Raw genomic sequence first — 13,981 nt, forward strand, 5'->3', positions numbered from 1 at the left:
CCGCGGGGAGGGCTGCGGGCCCTCCCCCGCCGGTACCCCTCCCCCGCGCCCCGCCTGCTCCGACCTAGCCCCGAGCCCAGGGCTGCTCGCCCGGGGTCCTGGCGGTCACCCGGAGAAGGCCTGGCTGGGGTCCCAGCGGAGGGGTCTGGAACCTGGGGCCCGCCCTTGGGATCTGGTGGGTGGACTTTGAGGGCCAGGTTTGGGGTGCCTGAGACAAAGTGGGGAGGGGGTGCGACTAGAGCCGCGGATGCCAGATTCCGCAAACACTTGTTTTCTTCCTGGGCTGCATCTGGGGCAAACACACACACACACAGGAGCGTGACTGGATAGACTTCGGGCTGTTCTGCGGTTCGTGTGCGCTCTGTTGTCCACCCAAACAGATCCGCGAAGTCTTTGCAGGTGGATCGTGTGGGATGCTTCCCGGGGCTCCGGGCTCGCTGGACGCCCGGGGTTGGGGAGGGGAAGGCAGGGGTGGGGAGGGGAGGGGAGGGTTGGGGTTAGGATGGAGAAGTGTGATGAGCATAGTTCAGTCGCAGCTGTAGTGAGATACTAGCAGACGTCGTTTGAAAGCCTACTCGACTTTCCGGAGCCCCTGTCTGCTGGGATGAACGAGGGCGTGGATGTCCTGGAGCAGTCATGGGAGTAGAACAGCAGCCTCCACGTGGGGGGAGTGGGCCAGGGAGATACCAAAGGCCCCTCCCAAAGGGAGGGAGCTTGGGGCTAAGCTGATAGGGTTTAAAGGGCACTATACTAAAAGCAGCAAGAAGTCAAGTTCGGAAAAGCTGCGCGAGAAAGAACAAGGAGAGCCTTCATTCTAAGCAGTACCCAGAAAGCCCGAAGCTGGAGAGAGCAGACCAGGTCAGCAGGGAGAGAGAGGCAGGAGCCGGTCCAGAGTCTGCTGGCTCCCCGGCGGCTTTGATGGCCCGCCGGGCATGGCAGAGGGAGAGTGGGCTGTGACAGGGCAGGAGCGCCAGTCTCACAATCTCACCGGTTAGATGAGGAGCAGGGACTGCCAAGTGTGGAATCTCAGGTGAGGACGTGGGACAGATGCTTAGCCTGTTGTTTGGTGCTGCCACGAATTACCCGAGACAGGGTAATGAATGAAGACTGGAAGTTTGTTTGGCGTGCAGTCTGGAGACCGGGTCGTGCCCAAGAACACAGCCCCAGATCTGCATGGTGTCTGCTGGGGGCTTTCTTGCTGCAGTGGGCAGGGCAAAGGGCGTGGTGAGACAGAGCAACTGAGCTAACCTGGGTCTGAGAAAACCACTGAGGTCGGGGGGGGGGGGGGGGGGGGAGGGTGCAGGAGGGACGGGGACACTCACACCCCTATTCCACTCTACTCCCCTCACCAGACCCCACCTCCAAATGCCACTAAGTTTGGGGATTAAGTTTCCAACACAGGAACTACTGGGGGACATAGTCAAGCCAGAGCAGATACTGTTAACCTAATTGCAAATCTGTGAGGTGGAACTATGGAGAGAAAACCCATCTCTGGTTTATCTGTATGAAGAAACAACAACCTACATCTACACGTAGAAAGCCAAGGGGGTGGGACTGGCATTTGGCAGTGGATAAGCCCCTGCTTGCAGTGCTGGCATCCCACATGAGCACGGGTGCCAGTCCAGGCTGCTCCACTTCCAATCCACCTCCCTGCTAATGTGCCCAGGAAAATAGTAGAAGATGACCCAGGTCCTTGGGCCCCTGCCAGCCACGTGGGAGACCCATGTGGAGTTCCAGGTTCTTGGCTTTAGCCTGGCCCAGCCCTGGTTGTTGTGACCATCTGGAGATAGAACTAGTGGATGGAAGGTATCTTACTGTCTCTCCCTCTTTGTCTGTAACTGCACCTTCCAAATACATAAAGTAGATCTTAAAAAAAAAAAAATGGAGGAAAAGAGAAGAATCGCTGCTTAGATTTTACTAATGAGGCTAGTTTGTGGCAGAATCTGATTCCCTCTTTTGACAGTGCAGAGAATGAATAGGCAGTTTCTTTTTTTGTATCTGCTATTGTTGGTTATCTAAAGGAAGTATCAAATGGTTTCTGCCCTCGTGGAATAGCTGTACAGTTATCACTTGGCATCCTCAGGAGATTGGTCCCAAGACCCAGCGGCTAAGAAAATTCCAGAGGTGCTCTATTCCCTTGCATAGAGTCATGAAGTATTTACATATTACCTATGCACACTCTCCAGTATACTTTAAATCGGCTCTACATTGCTAATAACACCAAATATAATACAATGCTATGGAAATAACTTGCATTGTTTAGGGAATAGAAGGAAAAGAAAAAAAAAAGCCTATTGAAGGTTGACAATATATTGCCTAGCTGGAAAGAAAGAAAATGCAGAGATGGTGAAAAAGTAAAAAAGAAATAGCCTCCATCACTCCTGCGATGCCTCTCAAACCTCTGATTTCCGAGTGGAGAAAACACTGACGGGAATGCCGTCGCTGCTCATCCTTCCTCCCCAAGCTGCCCTCTGCCTGTGGTGCTCCCGGAGTAATATATATCTATATATTTCTACGTTTCTTGTACTGTGGGCCAAACATGGATACCAACCACTTCCCTTGGTCCCATTAACATAACTATATAAGGCTGGGTCTAACCAAATGCTTTAAATCAAGTTCACATGAAGGATCCCAGGTCTTAGAGACCCAGTACCATCCCACGTTCTGTCTTGAAGGCATTTCCAGCATCAAAGAAAAGTAAGATATCGTAGACACAGTCCTGGCCGGCTTCCCTCCCGCTCACTGCAGGGCTTTTTATTCAGGAATCCTCTGGCCATCACCATTTAGGGGCAGTCTCTCAATCTCATTGCCATCTTCTGAGCCAAGGCCAAAGATTTCAGTTCTGGTAGGAACTGGAACAACCTTCCCGGAGGACAGTTTGACAGCACTGATCAAAAAATCTTTAAAATATGCATTGCTGTTCTGGTTGTTACTAAGTTGTGACACAACTATTCCATTTATAGAAATATCCTAAGGACATAAAAATAGAATGTGGATGAAGATTTAACCTACAGCATTCATCAGAATAGTGTTTATGTCATTACTGTATAATGAAGATTGTACATAACACACACATGGAAACCTGGGGATTAATTAAGTGATTTCTGGTCTATGTCTATGCTAGAACACTATGCAGCCAATACTAATATTTTGTAACTGTATTTGTTGAAATGGAAAATGCTTCATGGTATACTGATATAAAAAAGCAGGCTATGATGTAATAATTAGAGTGCATCAATTTTTTGTTTAAAAATCACACACATGCACACTCACACGTTGTTCCTCCCAAGTAACTTATGATATCCCCTGGGGAAAGCCCATGTTTGCCAAATCTCCATCCTGACTCATAGATTACAGTTTGACCATCAATGAAATCGCAATATTAACCACTTCATTTCTGAAGTCTAAAAATATCAGACTTTGGCAGAATGCTCCAGTGTGGCACCAGCACTTCCTAAGCGGTCTCCTTTGGGACACTGCCTCAAGGTGAGCTTACGCCTTCCACTCTCTCTGATGTTGCTGGTTCATGCTTCTAGTCTCCTGGGGATAGAACTTGTAGAAAAAAAAACCAACCAGTTCAGTGATACCATCTAAAACAGGAATTCTTGTCCCAGCATCCATGATTCAAAGTCTATAACATTGGATGGGGGAAAAACCCACACCTTTGTATTCACTAACTTGTCATTGGAATTTTTTTGCTTCAATTAATTAAAAATAAAAAAAGAAATGTGCTTGTTTCAGTTGCACAGGTAGGTAGCAAATCACAGTAGCATTAAAAGTATTGTTTTGAGTCTGTATCAACAATAAAAATCACAGATGTTTATATCACCTAATAGCTGTTGTAGGCTTTTTGCAATATCCTTTATATTCATTACAACTTTGAAATTATCATAGTATGAACCTGACTATAATTTTTTTGATGCTTTTATAAAGGAGCAGATACATAGCATATCACAATTTTATAATAATTGTATTTTGATATAATTAGTTTGATTTGTAATCATATATATTTTATTTTACACATTTAATATTATTCTGAGAGGAACATCATGGGCTTTTCAATCACCAATAGGATCCTGGCACTTCAAAAACTTCATGGAAAATGGAATTTAAAAATAAGCTTATTTGGATGCAAAAATTCTTTGACATCTGTGCATATGAAGTGTATCAGTCAATGTTTCATTAATAATACCTAATACCTAAGATAAGCTCCTTACAAACAAAAAGAATTGCTTTGGCTCATGGTTTTGGGGGTTCACAGTCTAAGATTTGATAGACCGCTTTGTTTTGCCATATGTGAAGCAAAAGGATGAAAGTTGTGGAGAGTGCATGAAGAAACCATCACTTGACAAGCCAGGAATCAGCCAGAGTGACTAGGCCCAACTTGGCTTTTATAACCAGCCTCTTCTGAGGGTATGCCCCCATTGATTTAGGCTTACCTACCAAACACCATGTTTGGATTAAACTTCTACCTCTTTAGCATCACCAACACAACCTGGGGTTTTCAACCTATAAATGCCTGCATGAATTCAGGAGTCACATCCCATTCAAGTCATAGCATTCTGCCCCTGGCTCCCCAACACGCATGTTCTTCCCAGCTGAGACATACAACCACTCCATCCCCAATAGTTCCAAACTCAGTCCAGCATTAATTTCAAGACCCAAAGTTACATTTGAGACTCAAGGCAAACTCCCTTAGCTGTGAGCCTCTAGGTTACGTACTTCCAAGACACAATGGTGGAACACATTTTCACTCCAGAAGTGGGGGATAATCAGCCCAAAGCAAGAACAAAACCAGAAGGGCAGACATTGAATTGTAAAGTTCCATGTCCACTATTCTGGATGTGATAGCTACCCCAGGGCTTGAGCTCCTGTGCTTTGCTGGCCATAGCCTATTATTTTTTTATAGAATAGATTGGGATTTTTTAAAAGATTTATTTATTTTGCTTGAAAGAGTTATGGAGAGAGAGAGAGAGAAAGAGGTCCTCCATCTGCTGGTTCACGCCCCAGTTGGCCACAACGGCTGGAGCTGAGCTTCTTCCGGGTCTCCCACACAGGTGCAGGGGCCCAAGGACTTGGGCCATCTTCTGCTGCTTTCCCAGGCCATAGCAGAGAGCTAGATAGGAAGTGGAGCAGCTGGGTCTCGAACCAGCGCCCATGTGGGATGCTGGCACTACGGTGGTGGCTTTACCTGCTACACCACAGCACCAGCCCCAATAGCCCATGTTTAACTGCTCACAGGTTGTAGTCTCGTCTCTGCAGCTCCACCAGGCCTTGCCCTGGCGGGGATTCTCTGCAACAGGTCTGTGTCCTAGCGGAGGCTCTCTGCAGTGATTCTGTTCCTGAGACAAGCCTTTGCCTGGCTCCCAGGTCGTCTGGGACATCCTCTGAAGTTGAGCTTATGCCCACAGTCCCGTTGGTCTGTGCCCACATGGCTGCTCTCTGAGGCTGCCCACAGATGTCTGTGGCTTCCCAAGGAGGGTGTTTCACATTAATGGTCATTTTACCTTCAGGGGTCTGCACTTGGTCTTCTCTCCTGCAGCTTCACTACGCATCACCCCAAGAGGAGCTTCTGTAGGACCTCCAGCCCTGCAGCCGAACTCTGGTCTCCCAGGCTTGCTTTAGAAATCTCAGCAGAAGCCACCATAACCCCATCTCTTGCATTTTGAGCATCTACAAAACCAGCATTATGTGGATGGCAGCAGAGTCTGCTGCCAGCATGAGCCAACCTGTGCCTGCTTAAACAACAGTTGCATCCTCAGGTCACTGCCCAGCTGACAGCAAGGAAACAAATCCCAAGTCAGTCTCTCCTGCAAGCTCTCTGAAAATGCCCTGGGGCGTCACCAAACAATGACATACTTCCAGGTCTCTAGCCTGGGATGGGAAGGGCAGCCTTGATGGTAGTTGGGGGTCTCAAGGTTTTGCCTGTTGGTGACTTTCTTTTACCTGAATTAATCTCTTTAGTAAATGGTTTCTTCACCTCACCTGCAGTCCTGAACACACTGTTTTTTTCTTTGTACCTTCTCTGGAATTTTCCAAATCGTTCTGCTCTGCTATGTTTTGCTCCTGATTTTCACTCTAAGACTATCTAAAAGCTGTCAATAATACCCATGTCACACCTAAACACTTTGCTATTTTGGAACATCCTCAGCCAACTTAACCAGTCTACCACCTTTAAGCTTGGCTTTCCAAACTCACATGGACACAAAAAGGCCAAGGATGGCCTCTAGTCCAGTTCCTAAGGGAGTCTTCCTTTCCATCTGAGACCCCGTCAGCCTGGCCTTTACCATCCACGTTTCTCCCAGCATTCTGGTATTTTTAGCCTTCATCAGAATTGCCCCTAGCCCTCTGCTTATAATATTCTGGATTTTTTTTCTAGTCTGTTCGTCTAAACTGTCCCAAATTTCTCCAGCAAACCAATTCCAAAGATTGCTCCATATTTTTAGGTACAGTTAGTAGTAATGATCCTACTACTCAAGATAAATTTTCTGTATTGGTCATCTTTTCATTACTATAAGTAAAAACCTAATACAATCTACTTATAAAGAAAAGAGGTTTATTTTCATTCATGGTTCTGGAGGGTCACAGTTCAAGATCAGGCAGCCCTTGGTGTGGTATCTAGTGAGGCCACAGAATAGCAAATGGCAGAATATGTGGGGAGAAATGATTACACAGCAAGCCAGGAGACAGAATGTTAGGCCCAACTAGGCTTTTCTAGCCAAATGCTTCTAAGGGCATATCCCCAAAGACCTGAGTACCTCCCACAAGGCCTACCTCCTAAACATCCTAATAGGATTAAGTTTCCACCTTCTCAGTACCACCAACATGAGACCCTGGGATTTAAACTTTAAACATCTGCCTGCATTCAGGAGCCACATGCCATTCAAGCCATAGCACAGAGGTCTACAAGAGATTCATTAGAAGAGGAACATTATGAAAGAACTATGCATAGATTTTAAAAAGTTTTGCACCAAAAATATGGTTATCTTTTAATTCCACTTATGTGTGAATGTTTTGAAGTACTCTTGTATTTGGCGGAGTTTCTCCAATTCCACAGAAACTTAATCCTATTAACAGTCCCAGATGAAATGACCAAGCAAGACACTGACAGCTAATTTTGAAGCTGGAGTCTCCAGGAACAGTGCAGGTGCATCTGTTTCAGCTACAGGACTTTTTGAAAGAGAGCACCAAAGTGTCAACAAAGAGAGAGACAGTACCAAAATACAACAGCTTACTGGGGCATTTCTTTTGTTTTAATGGGAGACGTTAGATCACAGTTAAAAACCATGAAAAAGTCCTACTTACAGGGGAAGGTTTTTTTTTTTAAGAATTATTTTTATTTATTTGAAAGAGTTACAGAGAGAGGTAGAGACAGAGAGAGAGAGAGAAGTCTTCCATCCGTTGGTTCATTCCCCAGATGGCTGCAATGGCCAGAGCTGAACTGATCTAAAGCCAGGAGCCAGGAGCTTCTTCCAGGTCTCCCATGCGGGTGCAGGGGCCCAAGCACTTGGGCCATCTTCTACTGCTTTCCCAGGCCACAGAGAGAGCTGGATTGGAAGAAGAGCAGCCGGGACTAGAACCGGTGCCTATATGGGATGCCAGCGCCTCAGGCCAGGGCTTTTACCTGCTGTGCCACAGCACCAGCCCCCAGAAGAAGGTTCTAAGTACAAGAGATGGAAAGATGAATAGTTACTGAGCATAAAGTCCTAAAGCAGTCACAGAGAACGGGAATGAAGCTCCGAGAGAGGTATTAGGCTGAAGATCAGCAACCCAGCTCTCCTATTCCAGCAGAAGAAAAGATAAGCAGATACCACTAGGGTGCATGTTTGGTGTTGGAACGATGAGGAATTCTCATCTGATGACATCTATCAACTCTGAGAAGTAAAAGGCAAGATCATTTACCGACAGGAAGCAGGAGAGATTAAGAAAACAATAAAAACAGATTACCCTGCAGTTGACAGAGTTTTCAGGCTGTTCTTCCAACAATGAAGACATTATCTTTGCATTGCAGTTGAGAAAACTGGGGTGTAGAAGTTTATTTTTTTAAGATTTGTTTATTTACTTGAAAGGCATAGTTACAGGGAGTGGAGGGGAGAGAGAGAGAGAGAGAGAGAGAATTTTCCATCTGCTGGTTCACTCCCTAAATGTCTGAAACGGCCAGAGCTGGGTCAGGCCAAAACCAGGAGCCCAAGCACTTTTGCCATCTTCTGCTGCTCTCCCCAGCAGATTAACCGGCTGCTGAACTGGAAGTGAAGCAGCGGGATGCAAATTGGTGCTGACGTGGGATGTCAGCATTGCAGGTGGTGGCTTAACCCACTGTGCCATAGGTTAACTTTTTTGTCCCAAGATGACCCAGCTGAAAAGAGAAGTAGCTAGAGCTCAAGTTCAATTCCTCAGATAGCAAATCTGTCCTGGATGGTGTAGGAAGAGCTTTATGTACTTTTTCATTTTTTAAAATAATTAGAGTCCATTCAGCACATTTTAATTGTAGTACATTCATTCTTGACTTTCTTTAATTAAGGTGGGCCTATAAGCTGAAAAGAGTGAAATCATACATCTGCTTGAAGTCCTGAGTTCTGAAATGGAAAGCAATTATCTTTCCTCGGAGTGATTGTCACAACTGGTCTTCGGTGCTGTCATAAAGTCTTGATGACAGGAGTGTCCCAGTTCCTGCTTATCCACATCTGTGAATGATGTCAGAGTCTGCATCTCAGGCCATCGAGAGGCTACTCGGGAAGCCCCCATGTTCAGTCAACTCTCAGACACCTTAGTGGTTCCCAGGAGGCCCTATTTGCTTAAGGAATCAGAAGATGCTAGAGAATCCCAGTAGAAAGAGTTTTGGGGTCTCAGTGGAATTCACAGGGTTTTAAGGAGTGATGGAATTCTGTATTGATTGACTGACTGGTTGATTTGAGAATGGGAAAGAAAGAAAACCCGTTCACTAGCTCACTCTACAAATGCCTGTAGGAGCTGGGTGTTGGCTGGGGCTGGAGTCAGGAATGCGACCCAGGTCTCTCACATGGGTGCCAGGAACCCAGTTGCATGCACCCTCCTCATTGCTTCCCAGGGTCTGCATTGGCAGGAAGCTAGAGTCAGGAGCTGAAGCTGGGAATTGAACCCAAGGACTCTGATGCGGGACGTGGGCATCCTAACCACTAGACTGAACGCTGCCCTGTATTTTTTTATGAAGGAGTAATTCCAACGCTCAGTACTCAGTGAACAGGAGGACCAAGAGTGATGTTGAGGAGCAATAGGCTGCTGGCAATGAACCTCATTCATACACAAGGACAGACACAGAGCTGATTCATAGATGAGTGGGGTGTTGGTAGTGTGTGAGTTCTATTTCCACAGAGTAGGAAGTGGCCACAAAATCTGTCCTGATTCAAAGATTTATTTTATTTATTTGAAAGACGGAGTTACAGAGAGAGGTAGCGACAGAGGGAGAGAGAAAGGTCTTTCATCCGCTGGTTCACTCCCCAAATGGTCTGCAACAGCCGAAGCTGAGCCGATCTGAAGCCAGGATCTAGGAGTTTTGTCTGGGTCTCCTATGTGGGTGCAGGGGCCCAAACACTTGGGCCATCCTCTGCTGCTTTCCCAGGCACATTAGCAAGGAACTGGATCAGAAGGGGAACAGCTGGGACTCAAACTGGTGCGCATAGGGATGTTGGTGCTGCAAGCAGGGGTTTTAACCCACTGCACCACAGCGCTGGCCCAGGTCTATGCAGTTCTTGCCCCATCTCACTCTCCGCTGCCTCAGTTGGATTCCCAGAGTGATCAACAGATAAGAGTCCTGGCCATTGTGCTGGGGCAGGGCACTTCCCCCAAAGCAAGTTTGCTGAGGAAGAAAGGAGTTCGTTCTGAGGTAGCTAATTAATTATACAGGACCGTCCATTCCATGGGAGCAGTGTCCGGTGTCAGTGCTGGGACTGGGGACAGAAAGGTCTCATTTGGCAGACCTATAATGTGTTGGACATTCCAATGTGTAGTTAGATGAGGAAGCTCATTAGCGTGGGCCATGGCGGCGAGCTGTCTCCCTGGTGCAGTCCCCAGCGACACACTTCCATGAGCCAAAGCCCCTCATGGCTGGGTCAGCATCACTGACTCCACCTTCCATGGGATCCTGGGGGGCCCTTCAGTAGAGGGGAGCGCCCAAACAAATGTTTCCCTGGGGACACCCGGAGGGTCAGTGCTGCAGTTATTGACAGAATGGATCTGCCCTGGCTTTTCCCGGAAAGCAGGTCTATGGGAAAGGCTGGAAGAGAACTAATTCAGATTTAGGAACTTTACCCAAATATTCCGATGAGAAAGCCAGCCCAGGGCTCCTGCATCTCGACAGAAGCTCTGGAAGCATGTCAGTGCTCTCCTGCCACTTCCTGCTCAAGCCCCAAAGCACACTCAGGACCTCAGGGTGCCATCATTACGACCAGTTCACAGGCAGGATGCCAGCACCAAGGAGGCAGAGCCTAGTGTTGGGGCAATCACGAGTCAAAGGCCAGGTAAGCAATAAAACTAGAGTTCATAAGTCCCAGAGAGGAACCAGCTGGAAACTTCAGAGGCTAAACAAATACTCAGCACTCACACCTCCCAGAGCATTGACAGAGAAAGGCAAGGATCAAATATGCAACACGGGGCAACTGTTTATTCCTGCTTTGGTGTCCTGCCTATCAGTTCAATGCCTCCTCCCTCAGGGAGAGCTAATGAGAACCTTGAACCACCAGTGATAGCTGACTGGCTGGCATTCACAAACTCAGGAGGAGAGGAACAGCCATTGTTGCATCATACCTGGGCCTCCCGCCTCCCTTTCACCTTCATCTTTATGCACGGGTCTTCTAGGAGGGATATCCTGCCTTGTGCCTGGAGCTTCATTACCACCTGTCAGACCACCTGTCGCCAGGTGACAGCTAACAGTCCACCTCCTAGATTCCCAAGCATACTTGCATTCCAGCTTCCCCAGCCCCATGCCTTTCTTAGTTTTTGGGATAACTTGCAGCCTCAGCTTGGAGTCTTCTTGCAAATGCTTGCTCAGTTGAAGATCCGGTTTCATTCCAAAGTCATAATGTCTAACACTCTTTCTTCTTTCCTGCAAGTGGTCCTGGGCCTCAGCTGTGTGCTTAATGGGTAGATGTGGCTCCAGTCTGCTGTCTCCTTGAAGTGAGCCCACCAAAGTCATTTTCCTCACAGCTAAAGTGGATGAGCAGGGCATTAACTACAAATCGTTGCGTGTTAGAACTGGATGAAGCCCCTGGCTACACTTTCACACACAGGAAAATACGTCTCTCGGATCTTCACAGTCATACAGCTAGTAAATGGCTGGACTGTGACCAAAATTCAGGCCCTCTAATTCTTAGCCTAGCATTTATTTTCCCTATCTAATGATGCATCCCTGAGCCTATGTTACATTATTGTTCTATGATTTTCTTATTATATCATTAAATGCAATTGAAATAAGCTTAGTTTTCACCCTCTGTTTACTCACAGAGACTGATTCACTCCTTGCAGACAAAATGTGTTAAAAAGAACGACGTGTTGAGAGTAGATCTCATGGTAAGTGTTATTACCGCAATAAAATTAAAAGAAAAAGATGTCATTGTTCTTTCTAACTTAGGGACTGCATAGCTAACTGTTGGCTTGTTCTGGGTGTTTAAGAGTAGGTGTGTAATCACAGTGTGTGTATTTGGGTCATTGTTTGTTTGGGCTTTTGTCACAGTGAGAAGTTGCTAGGGACAGAGCATTTACTCTCTTGGGTGGGAGTCCACCTGCGGGCTGTTCATTCACTGACTCAATCACTTTTGGACCCACCCAGATGTGAAAGTCCACAGGAGGCCAGAAACTTTGAACTTCAGGTGATGGGTGTGTGTGTTTCTTTCTTGAACTAAAAGGAAGATTACATAAGTAATAGGCATTCATCTTATTTTATTTTATTTAAGTATCTTTTAGTTCCATTTTCCATAATCTTTTTTATTTATTTATTTTAAAGATTTTTATTTATTTATTTAGAAAGTCAGAGTTATAGAGAAAGAGGGAAAGACACACACACACACACACAGAGAGAGAGAGAGAGAGAGAGAGAGAGAGAGAGGAAGAGACAGAGAGAGGTCTTCCACCCGCTGGTTCACTCCTCAAATGGCAGCAATGGCTGGAGCTGGGCCAGTCTGAAGCCAGGACCCAAGAGCTTCATCTGGGCCTCCCTTGTGGGTGAAGGTGCCCAAACACTTGGGCCATCTGCAGCTGCTTTTCCCAGGTGCATTAGCAGGGAACCAAATCAGAAGTGGAGCAGCCAGGACTCTAACCGGAGCCCATATGGGATGCTGACATTGCAGGCAGTGGCTTTACTCACTATGACACAATGCTAGCCCCACAGGCATTCATTTTAGAAAAAGATTAAAAATGCAGGGAAGCAAAAAGGAGACATTAGAAGTTCTCATGCTCTTTGTTACAACATCGATGTTGTGATCCATTTCCTTTCAAACACCCTCACATACATATATGAAATAAGTGGCTGGTGGTAGTCAAGCTGGATTTTGTTTCTGAAGGTGGAGAGCTGTGGGGGGATGGGATGTCAGGTGCAAACAATTTCCTCATCCTAAGGTGGGAGCTAGAATTTGCCAATTGATCTCTGTCCCTGTATCTCTCTAGTTCCCTTTACAGCCATACTTCTTGAAAGAGCTACCAAAATAAAAATAAATAAATAAATAAAAGGCCGGTGCCGTGGCTCAATAGGCTAATCCTCCACCTGCGGCGACGGCATACTGGGTTCTAGTCCCGGTCGGGCCCCCGGATTCTGTCCCGGTTGCCCCTCTTCCAGTCCAGCTCTCTTCTATGGCCTGGGAAGGCAGTGGAGGATGGCCCAAGTACTTGGGCCCTGCACCCCATGGGAGACCAGGAGAAAGCACCTGGCTCCTGGCTTTGGATCAGTGCGGTGCGCTGGCCGCAGCGCGCTACCGCGGCGGCCATTGGAGGGTGAACCAACAGCAACGGAAGACCTTTCTCTCTGTCTCTCTCTCACTGTCCACTCTGCCTGTCAAAAATTAAAAAGAAATAAAAAATAAAAAAAGAAAGAACTACCTACGCTCATCTTCTCCATTTCCTTACCTCTGTGCACTCTCAACCCACCCAGGCAGGCATCTCCACTCTACCGACACAGCTCACACAGGCTCTCCCACGTTCTCCACGGCAACAGATTTTGTTCATCTCTAATCTTACTGGGCACATCAGGAGCATTTCACTCCCTGGACCACTCCCTGCATTCCCAAACACTCTCCTGGATTCCCTCCTGCCTTTCTGGTTGGTGGATTAGTTGTTCATTCATTTGTCCATTTGTTCCATATTACAAAGATCCACAGAGTGCCCACCATATGTCACCCAGCACGACTCTAGATGCTCGGCCACAACCCAAGCTATCATGAAGCTTACAGTATGGTGAGAAGTGGTGGGAAGGGCACAGCAATATACAAATTAAGAGTTAAAAATTTTTGGGTGTCCAAACCCAGAGCTGAATGATATGCAATAGTCACCTCTTAGCCATGGTTTTGCTTTTTGTGATTTCAGTTATCTGTGGCCCACTATGCCCCCAAAATAGGTGAGTACAGTATAATAAAATATTTAGAGAGAGAATATTCACCTCTTTTATTACTGTATTTTTTAAAGATTTATTTATTTGTTTTGAATGGCAGAGTTACAGAGAGGCAGAGGAAGAGAGAGAGAGAGAGAGAGAGAGAGAGAGAGAAAGTCTTCCATTTGCTGGTTCACTCCTCAATTGGCTGCAAGGGCTGGAGCTGGGCTGATCTGAAGCCAGGAGCCAGGAGCTTCTTCTGGGCCTCCCACATGGGTGCGGGGGCCCAAGGACTTGGCCATCTTCTACTGCTTTCCCAGGCCATAGCAGAGAGCTGGATTGGAAGTGGAGCAGCCAGGATTTGAATGAGTGCCCATAATGGGTGCTGTCACTGCAGGTGGCAGCTTTACCCACTATGCCTCAGTGCCA

This window comes from Lepus europaeus, chromosome 1, assembly GCF_033115175.1.
Source record: "Lepus europaeus isolate LE1 chromosome 1, mLepTim1.pri, whole genome shotgun sequence".
NCBI lineage: Eukaryota > Metazoa > Chordata > Mammalia > Lagomorpha > Leporidae > Lepus > Lepus europaeus.